At 47.9% G+C, this 16,264-nt stretch overlaps 1 long non-coding RNA gene across 4 annotated transcripts in view; it reads left to right on the plus strand.

Moving 5' to 3' along the window:
* Positions 1-16,264, plus strand: part of LOC116796466 — a 44,221-nt gene that overhangs the window by 13,150 nt on the left and 14,807 nt on the right. Inside the window, exon 1 of one of the 4 annotated variants that reach the window (XR_004360368.1) lies at positions 1,693-1,780. The exons of 2 other annotated variants lie outside the window; for them this stretch is intronic. This is a non-coding gene — a long non-coding RNA (uncharacterized LOC116796466). Of the gene's footprint in view, positions 1-1,692; positions 1,781-2,918; positions 2,952-16,264 lie in introns of those variants that run through there. One more of the 4 variants, XR_004360367.1, reaches the window with a different exon arrangement.

Consider the following 16,264-nt stretch of genomic DNA (forward strand, 5'->3'; position numbering starts at 1 on the left):
CTGTAAGAGTAACAGTGTCTTAATTTCTAAAATTTTAGGCCTTTTCTTGTTCAACTCAAATGATTTCAACAGCATCCATTTCCTTCACCAGAGAAAAAGTTAGTCTTTTACACCTTTCTGGGAAGTCTTAATTTCTACCAGTACTCACTGGGCATCATCACTGCAGAACTGTTCCAGATGGTTCAAGGAATTCTTCATTTCTGTACCTTCTGCCAGTATGTCTTTATTTTCAAAAGGCTTATACAGCTTTGTCCCTCTTTCAAACCTTTTTGCCCATGGTGTATGATTCACTTTGCATTCTACTACCAGTTTTAAACAACATGTTCCTTGGCTCTAAATACTCATCAGGCTTCCAGCCAAGGAACACGTTCTTCTGTGTAGAGGATGGCTTCACAGTGTTGATCGAGAGCAGTTACATGACAGATCAGTTCAAGTTCCCTGTCTGGCATTCCATCCACCCAAGGCAGGTAGAGTCACTGTAACATCTGTAACGATGCTGAGCACACAGTGGACCCCCATACACGGGGCTGCCTTGTGTGGCTTGGGCAAAAAATTTGGTGTAGATGGCAGAGATGTGCATTTGTGTCCTGCTGAACCCAAAGGTTTAAAAGATAAGGCCTCTGGCTGCTAGCTTTGATTTTTTTAACACATGAGCACACAATTACATCATGCATGAGCTCACAATTTCGTAATGCATGAACACACAGTTATACCGTGCATGGGTGCACAGCTACCTCATGCATGAGTGTGCTGTTATATCATGCATGAGCACACAATTACCTCATGCATCAGTGAAGTCTTCCCAAAACAAGCGAAAAACTTTTTAGGGCCTCATGGCATCTTCCTAAAACATGTTTATAACTGAGTGTGCTTTAAAAAACTATACCATCTATGTATGCATGGTATAGCTGTGCATTGTGTCCAGGTGTTGGTGGTCGTACAGGTGTGCTCACACAGCCTTACTGGAGATGTAGATGAAGAGATGCAGGACACAGGAGGTAGAACAGGAGGTCCTGTGACACCCCTGTGGTATGGACAAGGTGTCTTTGTGGCTGCTTCGAGGTGTGCAGTGGAAGGGTGGATGGATGGAGAGCAGTGCAGGGAGATGTGTGGGGAGCAGTGCAGAGAGACATGCGGGGAGATGTGCAAAGAGCAGCGCAGGAGCAGTGGAGAGAGAGATGCAGGTGCAGTGCAGGGATCAGTGAAGGGATGAGTGCAGGGAGCAGCGCAGGGAGCTGCCGGCGGTGAGCACTCTCGGTGCATGCAGGGAGGGGTGCGTATCGGGGGTGTCCCCCCGGCTGACCCCGCGCTGGTCCCCCGGGTTGGTTCCCCCGGTGCCGTCCCGGTGCCGCTCCGCGGCCGGCAGGGGGCGCGCCCTGCCCTCGGTGGGAGCCGGGGCTGCCCCGGCGGGAGGAGGCGGCGCAGGGAAGGGCGGGCGCGGCCGGGGCGGCGGGGCCGCGGCTCCGCTCGGGACACAGCGCCGGGCCGGGCCGGCGGGCAGGGCGGCGGGCGGGCAGGGCAGCCCCGCTCAGCCGCCGGAGCCGCCGGGCCGGGCTGCGGCGGGAGCTGCCCGGCGCAGGGGTGGGGACTGGCCGCTTCCTTAAACGGCGCGGGAGCGGCGGGGCGAGCCCGCACCGCCCCGGTGCGCGGGGCCGCGCCGACCCTCCCGGGACGCGGCCGCAACACGTGGAGCGAACTTTTGAGGGACGCGTGTCCGCGCCGGACGGGAGCCCCGCCGCCCGGGACCGCAACGCTGCGCGGAGCAGCTCGTCTCTCTCCGGTTTGATGGCTTTGGGTGTTGGATTTTGGCTTTTTTTTTAATTATTATTTTTTTCCTTCTGCTTTTGGGTGGTTTTGATTTTTTTCCCCCCTCTTTCCCCTACTTCTCCTGTGCTGCTCTTGTATCGGGACACTTCAATCTCGCCGGGGCAAACGCAGCGTTTGAAAAGCCGAGAGAAATGTTGCAACGTCCCTTGTGGCAACGCATTTTATTTATTTTATTTTTTTTTTTAAATTTTGCCTTTTGCGAGGGCAAAGAGGAAGGGTAGAAAAAATCCCACCGTGATCCATATCGGTTTAAATACCCATCTGCGAGCCGCTGGGCTGCGGGAGGCAGGCGAGGGGAGCGCGGCCGCCCGCCCGCTGCCGCTCCCCGCTCGGCTGTGGCTCAGCCCGAGCCCTTCCCGTGCGGAATCCCGAGGACCTGCGGCTCTGGGCGGGGAAGCGGCCGCGGGGCCCCCTGAGCCCCGTTCCCGTGTCCCCCCCTCACTCAGAGCAGGTAACGGAGAGGGCTCGGGGTTTTCTGTCCGTTTGGTGTAGTCGCTCCGCTCTCCCCGCGCACGAAGTTCCCGCAGCAGCGGGGTCGGGATCGGCGGTGCCGAGTCACGATGGGCGTCGGGGCCCGGCCCGAGGTGCGGGGCTGGGGCCGGGCCGGCTCGCAAGTTCGGGGAGGGGGCGGCGCGGGTCGTGCCTGCCCCGGCCGGAGGGGACGGCCCCGCTCCGGCGGGGTCCCCGGTGGCCCCGGGGCGGGGGCTCTGCGCCGGCGGCGGGCACCGGCCAGAGAAAGGGGCTCAGTTAAAGATAGCGATGTGCAGTGGCCGCCTGCGCCTGATGGGCGAGCTGAGGGCTGGGTCTTTGCGGGCGAGATGAGAGGTTCGTGTCTTCAACTGGCCTACAAAGTCCCAGTTCTCGGCTCCCGGGACCTGCCGGGCGCGCAGAGGGCGAAGACGGAGCGCGGCGGCGGCGCTGCCGCTGCGCGGGGCCGCCCCTGGGGGAGCGGGTCCGGCCCCGGGAGCTCGGCAGGAGCGGGTCCGGCCCGGCCAGGGGGCTCGGCGGGCGCTGCTCGGGGCGCTGCTCCGGCGGCTTTTGGGGACCGCGGCTCCCCCGGTGCTGGGGCCGGCGGGTGCCCCTGCTCGCCGCGGGCAGAGGACGGAGCTGGTTCTCCGCGAACCGTAAGTGCATTTTGTTTCCTTCCACCTCCGAAAGGGCCTGGAACGTGCGCGTCCCGCCGGTGCTGGCGGCCCGTCCCCACGGCGGCCCGGCCCCGGCTCGCAGGACGCCGTGCCCGGCCCTGCCTCGGCGGGGAGCGAGCGCCGGGTTTCGCTCCCGCAAGACCATGTGCATCCTTCCCTCCGCTTTCACTTTCAGAAAACACATCTGTTTTCTTTTTCCTTTCCTTTTTTTTTTTTTTAATAAATCTAGTCATATCCATTCGGAGTGGCCGGGCTCCCGGGAATTCTCCTCTTACTCACCTAAGCGTTTTCACCCCCCACCCTTCCGATGTTCCCTTTTTTTTGTCGGATTTGGATTCGGCACACCACGCGTCTGCAGACACCGGTTTGTGCTCCTTCTTTGGGCACGGTGTATATACAACTCCGGGTGTGTATATTACTCTTGGCTTGTATAGCGTCGTATTTATAACTTCTGTGCCCTTCTGTGTTATGTTACATTGCATTTTAACTTCTTAGAATTATTTTGAGAGTCCTCATAATTTTTTTGATTTACGTAACGATGTTTTTACTCCTCTCTTGTAAAGTCAATGATATTGACCTCCAGTAAGGAAAAAGGCCAAGTGGCAACGCTATTCTCATGGCTAAGGTCTATAAAAGCAAATGGAAAATTAAAATCTTCCTGTGTGGTTTTTTTTTGAGCCACTTAGAATTTCACTTTCCCTCTGATGTTTGAGTCTACATTCTGTAGGTGTATATGCAGACTGCATATCATAGAATCACAACTTTTAGACTCTGTTCCCATTAAATTTTTGCAAACAAACCACCTTCTCAGTGCAATTTTCTGTTGCAATTGCCCATAAAAATAACAATATTTACTGTTTTACAATTAGGAAAAAACCACAAATACTATTATAGACCTCTACCTACTTTTTTCTTCTCCAGCCCCCTGTATCCCAACATTTGTGTGCAGCATGCTAACGTGTATTAATACCTGTTGCTCTGACACACATCAGGACATACAGACCTTGACAGATCAGAATTATTTCCCGTGTTCAGTCGCTCAGGTGTCTGTTTGATTTGAAGGACAGTGGGCACAGTCAGGGCTTACTTGGGCCCGTTCTCTTCATAAACCTGTTCATAAAATACTGGTTGGGAGCTTTCTTTGAAATCAAAATATCAAGGAAAACTTCTTGCACATTTCTTTTCCCCATATGCCCGTTTTCCCAAAGAACTCAGTCTAGTGGCCAGAAAAAGGAAAAGTATGTGAAAGTTAAGGAGTAAAGGCAAAGATACTGTTACTCTTTTAGGAGAGAACCCGTTAAAACCCGCTCTGCTGGCCTCTTTGCAGCCCTCTTCTCCCTGCAGATCTGTAGCTCTCAACGAAATTAATCTGCAGTGAAATCACAGAAATCTGATTCTAATCATCCGCCCTGGAACGAGTCGGAGCTACAAGAAGACGAGCATAGTGTAAAAATACCTCAGGCACGCGGGGCCGTATCATTAACATTAAAACCCGATGGTGTGAACGGGGGGGCCGGGGTGCAGATTCCTCTGCCTCCTTGGCGTGCTCCTTCCAGCTTCTTGTGCAACTTCTTAGGTATCACCGGCAAGCAGCGATTTGTGGAGGTTGGTTGTGTTGCTGGTCAGGCTCCTGGATTAGCTGGTGGGCTAAACCCAAGTTTTCCCTTTCATAGGAGAGTTTCTTAACTGTGCTGTGCTTCAGCTTTTGTCAGGTTTAACATAATCTGGATTTTTTTTTTTTCCCCCAGAAACAATTTCATTTCTTCCTGCCTTTAAGTAACTCTGGCAAGTTTTGTTCCCCTGAAACCTATTCTGGAGCACTGTGTAGCATAGCTTGAGTTACTGTCTGTTCATTTGAGTACATCAGTCAAGAGTCAGTGGAAGCCTGGCTTCTGGAGGGAGGGAGTGCTCAGCATTTTATGGTCAGCAGGACTTGTTAAATGTGTACTTTTGAGCTTCCAACTCCCTAGTCACTTTTAGATTTTTTTTTTTTAAGATGGCATTTGCCAAGGTGAAAGGACACATTTTTTAAGCAACATTCATCTGTTTGCACTAGTGTGGATGTAGTTGTCTATAGCTGCTAGAACTCTGTTGACAGACTGGCTGATATGAGGAATGTGGGTTTTTTTCTCCATTCAGCTACATTATTAGGATTATTTAGATCGTAGCTGCACACACTGCATTGACAGGCACTTTCCAACTTCTGTCTATGCCCCAAAGAACATACAGTACAATGCAGATGCATTTCTCAGCATCTGTTTTACACTGTGGAGTTTAAACATTCTCTCTGAATTAAAGTTCAGGCTGGAAGGGAACATTCCCTCATGCCCCAAATGGCTTTTTGTGGGTCAAATTACAAAGTAAAAATATTTTATTTTTAAATAATATTGCTCTGAAGGCTGGGCTGGGGGTAGCCCATGGTTTAGCACTTTCCAAATGCTAAAGAAGATGGTTCAAGCTTCTGCTGCAAGTTGTGGACAAGCTCTTAAATTATTGTTTTAGCTCTGAGGCTTTCACAATGTCCTGTGCTCTCTGGGATGCAGATTCAATTATTCCCCCCCTCCCCGGTTAATAATGGGGCTTTGTTTTATTTTCACTTCTAAACTTTATGCCTCTCTTGCTAATCTTTCTGTGTGTACAAATATGCTTTCTTTGTCAGTCAGACTTGGCAATACTTGGGCCACACTAAACTAGTTCTGGGCAGTACAGCAAGGCTTTCTATTTATCAGGGCCTTTCCGGGGAAGTTTATTACACTGTAGGAGTGACATTTTCAGCCTTCTGAAAGAGTTGGTAAATATTTGGCAGGTTCTATTCCTTCAACAACAAAAAAAAGGGCCATATTTTATCTGTGATAAGGCCTGAAAGAAAACTATCTAGGCAGAAGGGTGGGGTTTGTGCAGTTTATTCTTTGAATTGCCCTGAGTGAAGTCAAATGTTTGCCTGCAATTTAAGAACCGCTGTTCCTCTATGTTTGCAAATAGAGACCTTCGAGCCAGGGCTGTATTTTAAGTTGCAGGAGGGCACAGAGCAGAGCAAGTCTGCGGTGTCTGGGTTACAAATACACGTAAACAGGGGCAGGTTAGAGTCAGACCAGGCCTGGTATTGGCTCTGTTGTCCAGTACAGACCTTTCACAGCAGCCTGGGCACACTTGTGTTAGAGCCTTGCACCCTTAGTAAGGACAAACTCTCAGAGGAGCGAGGCAGTGAGTGAACACCCAGCTGCAGACACTTTCCCCTCTGCTCTTGGCTCCATCTGCAGATGGCAAACCCCAAGCCCGGGCTGTGCTCTGTGCCAGCTCTCCAGCACACAGAAGCAAACCAGACGTGGAAGGGAATGTGCTTCTCCCTTCCTACTGCTGGCCCACTTGAGAAAATCTTTTCAGCTTGTGCTGGTTTCATCACTTCCCTTCCTGAGGACCCAAAAGGGACAGGTCCCAGAGGGGAGAGGAGGAGGGTAGGAGAGCCTAGAAGAGGCTGCAGGGTGGCTGGTGCTGGTCCACAGGCAGGGACCCACCTCTGAGGCTTTGGCTCCTTCCCACAGTCTGAGTGCCATCCCTGTCAAATGAAGATTGGTGGATCTGTGTGGCTTCCCCAAGGCACAGCACTGTCCCCTTTGCTGGTGTGATCTTTGCTTGGGAGAGAGGTTTCTGCTTGGGTTTGGCTGCTCTGGAGTGAGCAGGGAGAGGGTGCACATGGTGATCCTACCAGGAGGATCTCGACTGCTCCGATCCCAAAGAGGGGAGTGTCCAACACTGGCGCTGGGAAACCCTTCCTTTCTGAGGGCAGAATGGGCCTTTCAGATCCCACCACCAGCCTGTGCATTCCCATGGGCCTTGGTGTGAGCCAGCAGTGGTGTGGAAAAGAAATCATGTGGCTGCAGACTGAAGGAAATGAGCCAGGGTGATGCTGGTCCAGGGACAGCTTCCTCTTCCCTGCATAACTGCTGGGCTATGGATTCATGGCATATTTCTTTAGCACTGAATAATCAAAATATTTCCAAGACATTGCTTGGTAGATTTGATTTGGGATAGACTTCTTGAATTTTATTTGGATCTTGGTTTAGCCTGTCAGTTTAGGGGGCTTAGGCTGTTGGTTTTTCCCTTCTGTGGCAGCAGGCAACAGGCCCTTGTTCTTCCTGTCCTTTGGCAGAAAGTGCTTCCCGGTGTCCTGGACACCCACGTGGGTGGATGACGTGCCCACACTCCATGGCAGCATGCAGGATTTCAGGATTTTCCCAATACAGGTTTGTTAGTGACACCATTTTTAGGTCCAGGACTGTGGTCTTGACTCCTAGATCGTGCCTGCTAATGTTGTCATTCGTTATTATTATTTTAATTACAAAATGTCCCATCTGACCAAGGCTTTGGAGCCTTACTCAGGCAGTTACTGGACAGTCGTGGTGTGGATGACAGACCATGGAGGAATGAGGAATGCACACTGGTTTTGAGGAGCAAATGTTACCCTGAACTGTCCAGTCTGGTGAAGGGATCAGTCCTGGATGGCTGGAGGCAGGACAGGGGCTCTTCCAATCCCTTTCCTGGTGAAATCTGATGAAATGAAATAGTGATATTCCAGTTCTTACAGCTGTTTTGAATCTCTATAAATGCACTTTACTTTTTCTCCATTTTTTTTTCTCTGTTCCAAGTATGGAATTTCCTCAAACTATAAACTTTGAAAGCAGATTTCATTCAGCAAAATCTCTTTTAAAATATGGCGAGGAACACAATTTAAACCACTTTAATTCAATCAGCAGCCTGTAGGAACTGATCTACAGTGGCCCAAAGGCCTGCTAAAATTAGTCATGGTTTTATGTTTTTGGAAAAACCCTCTTTAGGAGTGGCTCTGTCGTTACGAAGAACGGGGCTTTTGGTTGCATGACTGTCAGTAGGGTTAAATTTAAAAATGCAAGTGCAGTAGTTTAAGGAATAAATTCCAGAAGCTGTTCAAGGCTCAGCTGCATTACAGAGCCATGATCAGGTTGGGTTAGACTGAACTGCCATATACCAAAACATCTGGAATAATATCACGTTTCCCCAAAGTGGAATTTTCTTTAGGAGCAGCAGCAATTGCTGATATTTGAGAGGGTGGAGCCAGCAGGAACCTGCGAATGCTGGAAAACGAATTAGGAATTTACAGGGTGAAGTACTGAGACTTTGTCAGGAATCATGATTTTGATTATGATCTCTTGTTTAAAGCATCAGCTTATTCTGAGAACTGGGACTTTCCAGGCTGTGGGGATTGGTCGGACAGTTTGCGCCGTGGCCGGGAACTCGGCTCCTTGGCACTTGGATTTTTAGTCTTTTGATGAATTCCAGGGAAACAAGTTGTGGCAAACTGATTTTGAGCTTTGGAGCCAGAATATGCATGAAAAATCCTGTATGAAAAGCGAGATTGTTTCATAAAGAAGAATTTAAATGTAGATCAGTTAAAATATGCTTGATTTAAAACTGTAAATGCAGTTTTGATTTTTTTATGAAAGATAAAAGTTTCCTCAATTCTGGCATTACGGGTGTATTTTACACCTGAAGGATACCATAAAAGCAGACTTGAAGTCTTAGTTGCATTTAAAGCTATTTTTTATTACAAAATCTGCTTTGACTACAGAGATATTTTGTATAATTGTGACTTTATCTGCTAATTTTGAAGGAAATATTTCTAGAGGAGGAAAACATTCCCATGCAAATATAGCAGTTGTACAGAACCAGGAACAGAAAGGTGCTCAATCACAAACGAGCTTGCCCATTTTAATTTTCCTTGGACCATAAAACCAAACAAATAATGTAATTTGTGAAAAAACATAATCAGATATTTACAGTACCCATGTTGTGGATTATTCAGCAGTACATTTAACAGTGTTTTACATAAAGCTTTCAATATACTAAGAATGTCTGCTGTTTTACAGATCCCAGAACCAGTTTGAATCCACATTTTAAAAACTACTTAAAGGAAGGGTTTTTTTTTTCTAAACTATTTCACTGAACAATGAAATTTAACTGAGTAACATAAGCTGAATTTCTTAAATCTGAGTCGGCAGAGAGCTCCCAAAATGTCATCCACAATAGATTGTAACAGAGGAGCAGCACTTCACTGAATCATTGCACAGTGTTTGTAGCTGCACCTCCGAGTGCTACTCTGAGATCAGAATTACTCCAAGTCCCAGCCTAAATTTAGCTCCAGGATTCACATACTGCACTCTCTTCATTGGAAGAGTCTGGTTCTAGCATATTTGAGCTAGTTTTGCATCTCTTTGGGGACTAAATTACAGCCTGAATGAGAACATTCACACGTATTTATGGCATTAATGCTATAGGCAGTTGGAGGGGCGAGCACTCAGCCTTTAAAACTAATATTATCTCTAGCCCCCTTCCAGGACTTAATTTAATTGCTCTATCAATGGTCATCAAGGGCAGTGAGACACAATGAAACAACATTTTTTCTGACAGTGTTTCTTTGCAAACATAGCAATAAGTTTCTCTCCTTCGAGTTCCCACCAGAATGAACTCTTCCCCCCCAGCCCAGCCCCATGTGAATAAATGCACTTGTACAGCAAGTTGTTTCACATGCCCCAAATAAAAATGTAATAAATCCAGAGTAAGGAAAATGCTTATGAGCCAGTCTAAGGCGTTATGTAATACTAGTTACATAAAGTTTTGGATGTCTTTATACTTTTAAGGTACTATTGCCTTCAAAAAGAACACAAACTGTAGTTTAATTTCGAAACATTTGATAGGAGTTTAATCTTAAAATACATAATTTGGGCTTGTAGATTGCCTACATCACAGAATGAATTTACAGCTCTCCAAAGAAACAGCAGGTGTGCCCAGTGCTAAATAAAACATCTCCTTTAAGCCAGTGGAGATCTCTTGGTCTGCACCAGCCCAGGATTTGTCCTGTGCTCTAATTTTGGTGACTAGTAATGTTTTCAGACAAACAACCATAAGCACTTCGTCATTTCATAGCAGTATGTTCATAACTGTTTGGAAATTGTTGCTTTCAAACCTTTTATAACTTTGTTTTCCAAGAGGAAACATTTTTTTAATTAACCAGCTATCAGTGTTACAGTAATGCCAAATTATGGTTGGTTGTTTGCAGGGAGCTAGCAGGGTTTAGGTGCTTAAAAATACATATAAAGCAGGATTTCTGTAGAGACCCAGCTCCATGGCCAGGATCTCATCCTCCCTGTGCCTCTCTTGCCTGTGGCCTGTGAGTGCACAGGAGATGATGGGATCGATGTGGTGACTGAGCTCTTCCTCTCGTCTCTCCTTTCCCCTTTGAGTCAATCCACACCCTGAAGGGAACAATTCAGTGCAGGTGAAAGAAATGCAGTACACCCCAATACAGCCTCCAGACATAATCTCCCACCAGAATGATTTCCACAGCAACTAAAGATTTTCTTTTAATGAAATTTGCTACAACTTGACTATTCCAGGCATGGCTTTGAATGTAAGCAGCACTGCTGAGCTACTACCTGACAGCCAGAAACCTCTTGTTTGTTAATAGTATTTTCAGAGGGATAGAATTTCCCCTTTTCCCAAGCATTTCTTGTGCACCCCTTGCAGTATTGAACAACAATCATAAATCTGGGCACTGGTAGAGCATTAACTGACAACATCTCATTCTCACTGAAGTGTCTCATTAGAAGTATCTGGCAAAATGATTCCTAATTCACCTAAGATGGAGTTTGGTTAACTTCATCAGTCTAAAAAGTGGGTCCTTGGTCTGGACTTTCTTTCAAGGCAGAAGGAAAGGGGAGGTGGCTCCAGGGTGTCTCACTGGGTGAGTTTACACCTGAGGATGGGAGACAGCACCCTCCATGTACAGCTCTTATGCCACTAACCAGGGAGCTTGTACAATCAGCTTTGAGTCACAGATGCTTAATTTTTCACTTAACCCTTTCAGTTAACTGTCAAGATTTCACTTAACTCTTAGATTTGCTTGATGGCTTTGGTGTGAGAGGTGTAAAACTTGCAGGTGAGAAGCTGCTCCTGTAACAGGTCACTGGTGGTCGGGCCCTGAGCACCCGCAGGCACCAGCACCAGGGTGTTCCTGCAGCATTCAGCATTTCTGAACGTTGCTGTGCCTTTCTTTCAATCTCTATGGCAAGTCAATTGGGTTTACTGGGTTTCTCTAATCTGTTCTTATGGCTCTAAACTCTCAGCAATTTTAAGGGCATTAGTTCAGCGTCACGTTGCCAAATCCTGCCTAGTTCAATTAATTACATTCAGCAAATGAGCTGTAAATAGCTTCTGGATATATAGAGTTGGACCCAAACCCAGTGGGCATTTCCAGTGGTTATTGAACCTGTACCTGGCAATCTGGTCCCTTTAGAAAAACATTTCAGAGTTACCAGTGAGAAGTAATGCTGAAAGGAGAGAAAAAGTCATGTAAATTCTCCCACACCTGCAGCACTAAGGCTGGGTTCCCTAGTAATGTAAACTTCATTTTCTGTGGAGGATTTTACTGCATTTTCCATCAAAAAAAGCTGTAAACTTCCAACAAAAGACCAACATCTTAAGCAGAGAGCAATATAGTTTAAAAGCTTGAGGTCACCACACTAGTGCTGCGAGAAGAGTGAGTGTTCTGTCTCTTCTCTGTTGTGCCCCAGTATCCAAAATAGGCACTTTTCATGAATGTACTGGCAAGGAAGAGCATGTGACGGGATTATTTAGGAGGAGCAGCCAAAATGTTTATCAATTATTGTATCTGTTTTCTTCCTCCAGGAAGGCTCCTCCAGAGGCACGTGCCTCCTTGCTTGTAACCAAACCCTCTGTGCTCTCCCTTGGTTGCTGAAAATCGATTTGCTCACGCTTTGCTCCGGTTTGAAGCCTCTTGGCTCGTTCATGTTACATGTCAGTGTTACTGGGGCACTCGGGGTGGGTGCTGCTGCCGTGGGGGTGCTGGCACTGCACGGGGGTCACACGCCTGCCTCGAGAAGCCGCCCTGTCCGCTCCATCCCAGCTCCCTGAGCGGGGATTTCCTGAGGCATAAAAGGGGCAGTTGTTCATAAAAAAAAAAAAAAAAAAAAAAAAAAAAAATTAAAAAAAAATGAAGCTTTCAGGTCCCAGTCTCCTCTGCTTGCTCCTCCCAGGGGAATGGATGCAATTTGACCTTCCTAAATTTTTATGAACTGGGAGTAAGCCTTTGCTGGAAAGGTGGAAAAGCGCAGTGACAAAAATCCCCAGGATCGTGTACGCTGGGGGTAATGAAATGTGAATTTACGTGACCACCCATAGCTGATGCACATTTCATGCTTGAGTTCTTCCACGCGATGAGTCTGCTGCTAGCAGGGGCAATAGTTTTAATTATATGCTTCATAATTGTTTTAGGACTTTGTACACTGCTCAGACATAAGGGGATGAATCCACAAAGTGTGCAAATGAAATTAATCTGAGTTCTTACCTGAAGTAAAACCTAAACCTGATGCTTTTTAAAAGCTTGTAAATGACAATAATTAGCTCCTGGTTTAATGCCAATACATTCTGAGCATATACTTACTATTGTAATGCCCATAATCAATATTGGTGTAAATGTGGGCAGAATAAGTCCAAAGTTTCTGACTTTAAAAAGTCAAAAACTGGACTTGGGGTGAATTCTTTAGAGCGTGTGACCATAAGAATATTCTTATATTCTTTCCACTTATTGGGCCTCAAAGAACTGGAAAATGGAGAGCACTAGAACACCTGACAGATCCACTTAAAGCTCCAGGTCAGTAGCATGCTTAAGCACATGCTTAACTTAAAGCAAACGATTAATCACATCCCTGGTCCACGGAGTAATTAAACTTGTGCTTGTGTACTTTGTACGGCACAGTACCAGCCTGCAGGCAGTCTCTGAGTACTGGTGTGCCTGAGAAAGTGGTGAATCAGAAAGTGATTTTTGGCTGGAGTTCGAAAATGAGCTTAAAAGAGTGAGTTAGGCACCCAGAACTCATTAGATTTGAATAACTACGGAAAAGCTGGTCTTGTCAGCAGAGCTGTGTAAGTAGCAAGGTGTGGCCCTTTACCTCATGGTAATGCCTTAGTTTTGTTTGAAGAGAAATGATTTAAAAAACCCTTTCGCTCAGTAATTTCCTGCTGCTCTCCTATAACTTTTTGCTTCCCTTAATGCTGTCCAGACCAGACTCTGTTCCAGCAGAGCCCAAGCCAGGCAGCCCCTTTGCTCTGGCACTTCTCTCTTACCTTGCTGGTCAGAGCCTAGGCAGGCTCAGAACTAACGGCAGTGCTGGCAGGTCGGGGCAGCAGCGTGGCTGTTTTCCTGTCAGTGATCAGTCCAGGCACAGCTCTGTGGTAACACACTCCTCTGGGAGCCAGCAGGGATCTGTGCACTGCTGCTTGCCATCCCTCCACCTTCCAGCCTGCGTGGGCTTCTCCAGCACTGCTGTGCCCTGTGCCAGAGCCTTGGCTCACAGCTGCACCAGCCAGCCCAGCACTGAGGGCCGTGTGCTGAGCGTGGTCCTGGGTACAACCATGGCCTGGGACTCCTCCAGCCAGTCCTGGACATGGTCTGACAGCCAGCATGAACCAGGGACCTGTATCAACAGGCTGTTTGGATGTGCCCTCCCCCTTCTTTGGTGGCTGAGACTTTAATAGGACAGCAGTGGCCAGGCTGGGCTGGTTGGCCGTGCCCTGGTTAATTTTCTAGGAGCCACGAAGCCTCTTCCAGCCACAGCTCCTCCCCTGGCATGTTCTCCCCTTCCTGTCCCCATCCTGGTGCCAGCCAGTTTAGTATGTTAGTCATCACACCAGCAAGATCCCTTCTGAGTTGCTCTGGGTGTGTTTTGCCCTCATGCAGGCAATCTGACCAGGCAGCACTGCCACCCTCTTCTTTGCCAGCCTGAGCCAGGTTATGGTCTCTTGCCACTCAGGACCAGTGTAATGTGGCAGCCTCTAGAAGACTTGTTGATGACTAAGTGTTTTATTTTATATACTTTAAGTCAGCTGCTTTAATTTGCTTGTTCTTCAAGGCTCTGTGTATAAATGCTGGTGAGGTCACCACAGTGAGCCAAACCAGGGCAGCATCAAACAGCTCCTCTTGGAACTATTGACTCCTGAGTATCTGAACAGTGGGAGGCTGGTTTGCAGAGCAGCTCCATGGAAAGTCTGTGTAATGTGTTTGATTATCCAACCTTGCCATTTTCAAAGGGACCCAGTCAAGATTAACAGGGCCTAAATGTACCATCTCCTAAAAATAACTCTGGCTTCCCAGCTCCTCTGCTGATGTCGGGAGTGGGAGAAAAAAGTGACACTCCAAACTGAGGATTGCAAAGAAAGAGGAAATGTCAAACCCATGTGGCCAAACCCACCCCTTGACAGCCCTGGAGAATGGGTGCTCTTCCATCAGTGCTCAGGTTCCTTCACTTTGGGGTCCCAGGCAGGGCACCCCCTGTGCACTGGCTCTCCCAGGGGACTGTGCTGGACCCATGTGGATGGGAATCTCAGCTGGGCAACTCTTGCTGCTGGAGACAGCAGCAATGGGGATATTGGCTGTTCCTTGGCAAAGGGAGACACTTCCCGAATTTTCCTAATGTGTGTATTTTTGTTTTCTTCTGGGTGAGGGAGATGAATGAACCCAGCTCTCATCAGCACCTCTGGAACCGCCTGGGCCTGCACAGGGACAGCCCAGCGAGGGTCACCGTTCGTGCTGGCACAACCCAAAGCCAGGAGCTGCTGCTCTCAGTAACTGGCTCATGGCTGACAGCATTCCCCAAGCACAGGGCGCAGTTGGGCTGTGCCACAGTCTCTCCTGGGAGCAGGACTGGCTGGGAAGGATCCCAGTTCACCGTGCATTTGTTCTGTGCTGCACAGTTAATATTTTCTTGGGGACTGTCCATGTAATTTTCAAGATGGTGATCAGCCTTGGTTTTGAGAGAAAAACCTGAGCTGTGCCTCGTTTCAGAAAGCAAACCCCACCGGTCATGGTCTCTGGAAGGCTGCTCTGCCAGCATTTCTCCAGAGCAGCTATGGTTGTTTTCTCGCTGTTGTGTCCACTGGCTCATGCACCTGGAGTCAGCTCCAGGTTTGGGAAGTGTACAGTCCCGGAGTCCTCGGAGGCCTGCTGTGTTTTCAGCTGCTCTGAAGGCAGCCCTTCATCTTTTCCAAGCTACATGGAGTCAGCACTGCTGCCATGTAACCCAGGGGCTGAAGCTCTTGTCCGGGCAGAGCAGGATCGGCAGCTGCTGTTAAAAGGCCCAGAATCTCTCCTGTGAGTGGGTGTTATTCACTTGGTTATACCAGTCCATTCCAGCTGAGGATCTGTCCCTTTGTTTTGTGCATGGGACAATTTGTTTTCAATTTTTGTTTCTGAAAGGAAACTGTCAAGACAAAATTCACACTTAAAAAAATTAAGGGAAACAGCCCTTTGTCCGTTTCTAACAATCCCCTTCGATGACTAAAGCTGGAAGAATTCTAGAAACTGCAGTAATTTTCTACCTTTGCTTTGGTTTTGTGTTGCTCTCGCTTTTTCTGAGGTTCAGATCCAACACCCCAAAAATACTAGAGGCCCAAATCACCATGTTAGGACGAGTGTAACCCAGAGATGTGTGCTCTAAAGGTCAGAATGTGGTTGTGCTTTATCTAGAAGTGGAACTGGGGCAGCAGGGAGCCGAGAGCAGCTTGGGCAGGATTCCCTCTCCTTGTAGCACAGAGCCTCGTGCTGCCTTTGCAATCCAAGAGGGAACATGTAAAGCCTCCACGAAGGCTGTTCCCTAGAGCAGCACACACCCATCCTCGCCGGGTTCTGCCAGTGACCCAATGCAAGTAAAATAAAATCGTGGATGAGACAGCCTGCCCAGGCACCAATCTGCAACAACCCCAGCTTTTCCGTGCCCTGGCTGTGCTCAGCCTGCTCCTGGTGGGGTCCTGGCTGCCAGGGAGGTTGTGGTCTCCCTAGGGCAGGGGCTCCTCAGATTCTCTTCCATGATGGTACAGCAGCCAGTGCTGCAGGGACCTGGTCCTTGCCTGGGGCTCCTTCCAACTACAAAGACTTGTTTATTGTCAATCCAAGAAAAAAAAAAAAAAGAACTTTTGAAAATAATAACAGCATGCATCTCATTTTCATTTTAGTCCTAAAAACTACTTGATGCTCATTACAAAGGAATTGATTCCTTAAATGAATGAAGCAGCCGTGAGTGCTGCTTTCAGTGTGGGACTGCTGACGCTCTGACTCATGCTCTGCTTCTCACAGGCTCTGGCTTTTATGCTTCATTTAGGACACCAATGTCATTAGCATTCAGAGGGCTGCTGCTTTTTTTTAAAATTATTATTATACTGCTGTTGTAACTTTTTCAAAGGTG

This window comes from Chiroxiphia lanceolata, chromosome 19 (genome assembly GCF_009829145.1).
Source record: "Chiroxiphia lanceolata isolate bChiLan1 chromosome 19, bChiLan1.pri, whole genome shotgun sequence".
Lineage (NCBI taxonomy): Eukaryota > Metazoa > Chordata > Aves > Passeriformes > Pipridae > Chiroxiphia > Chiroxiphia lanceolata.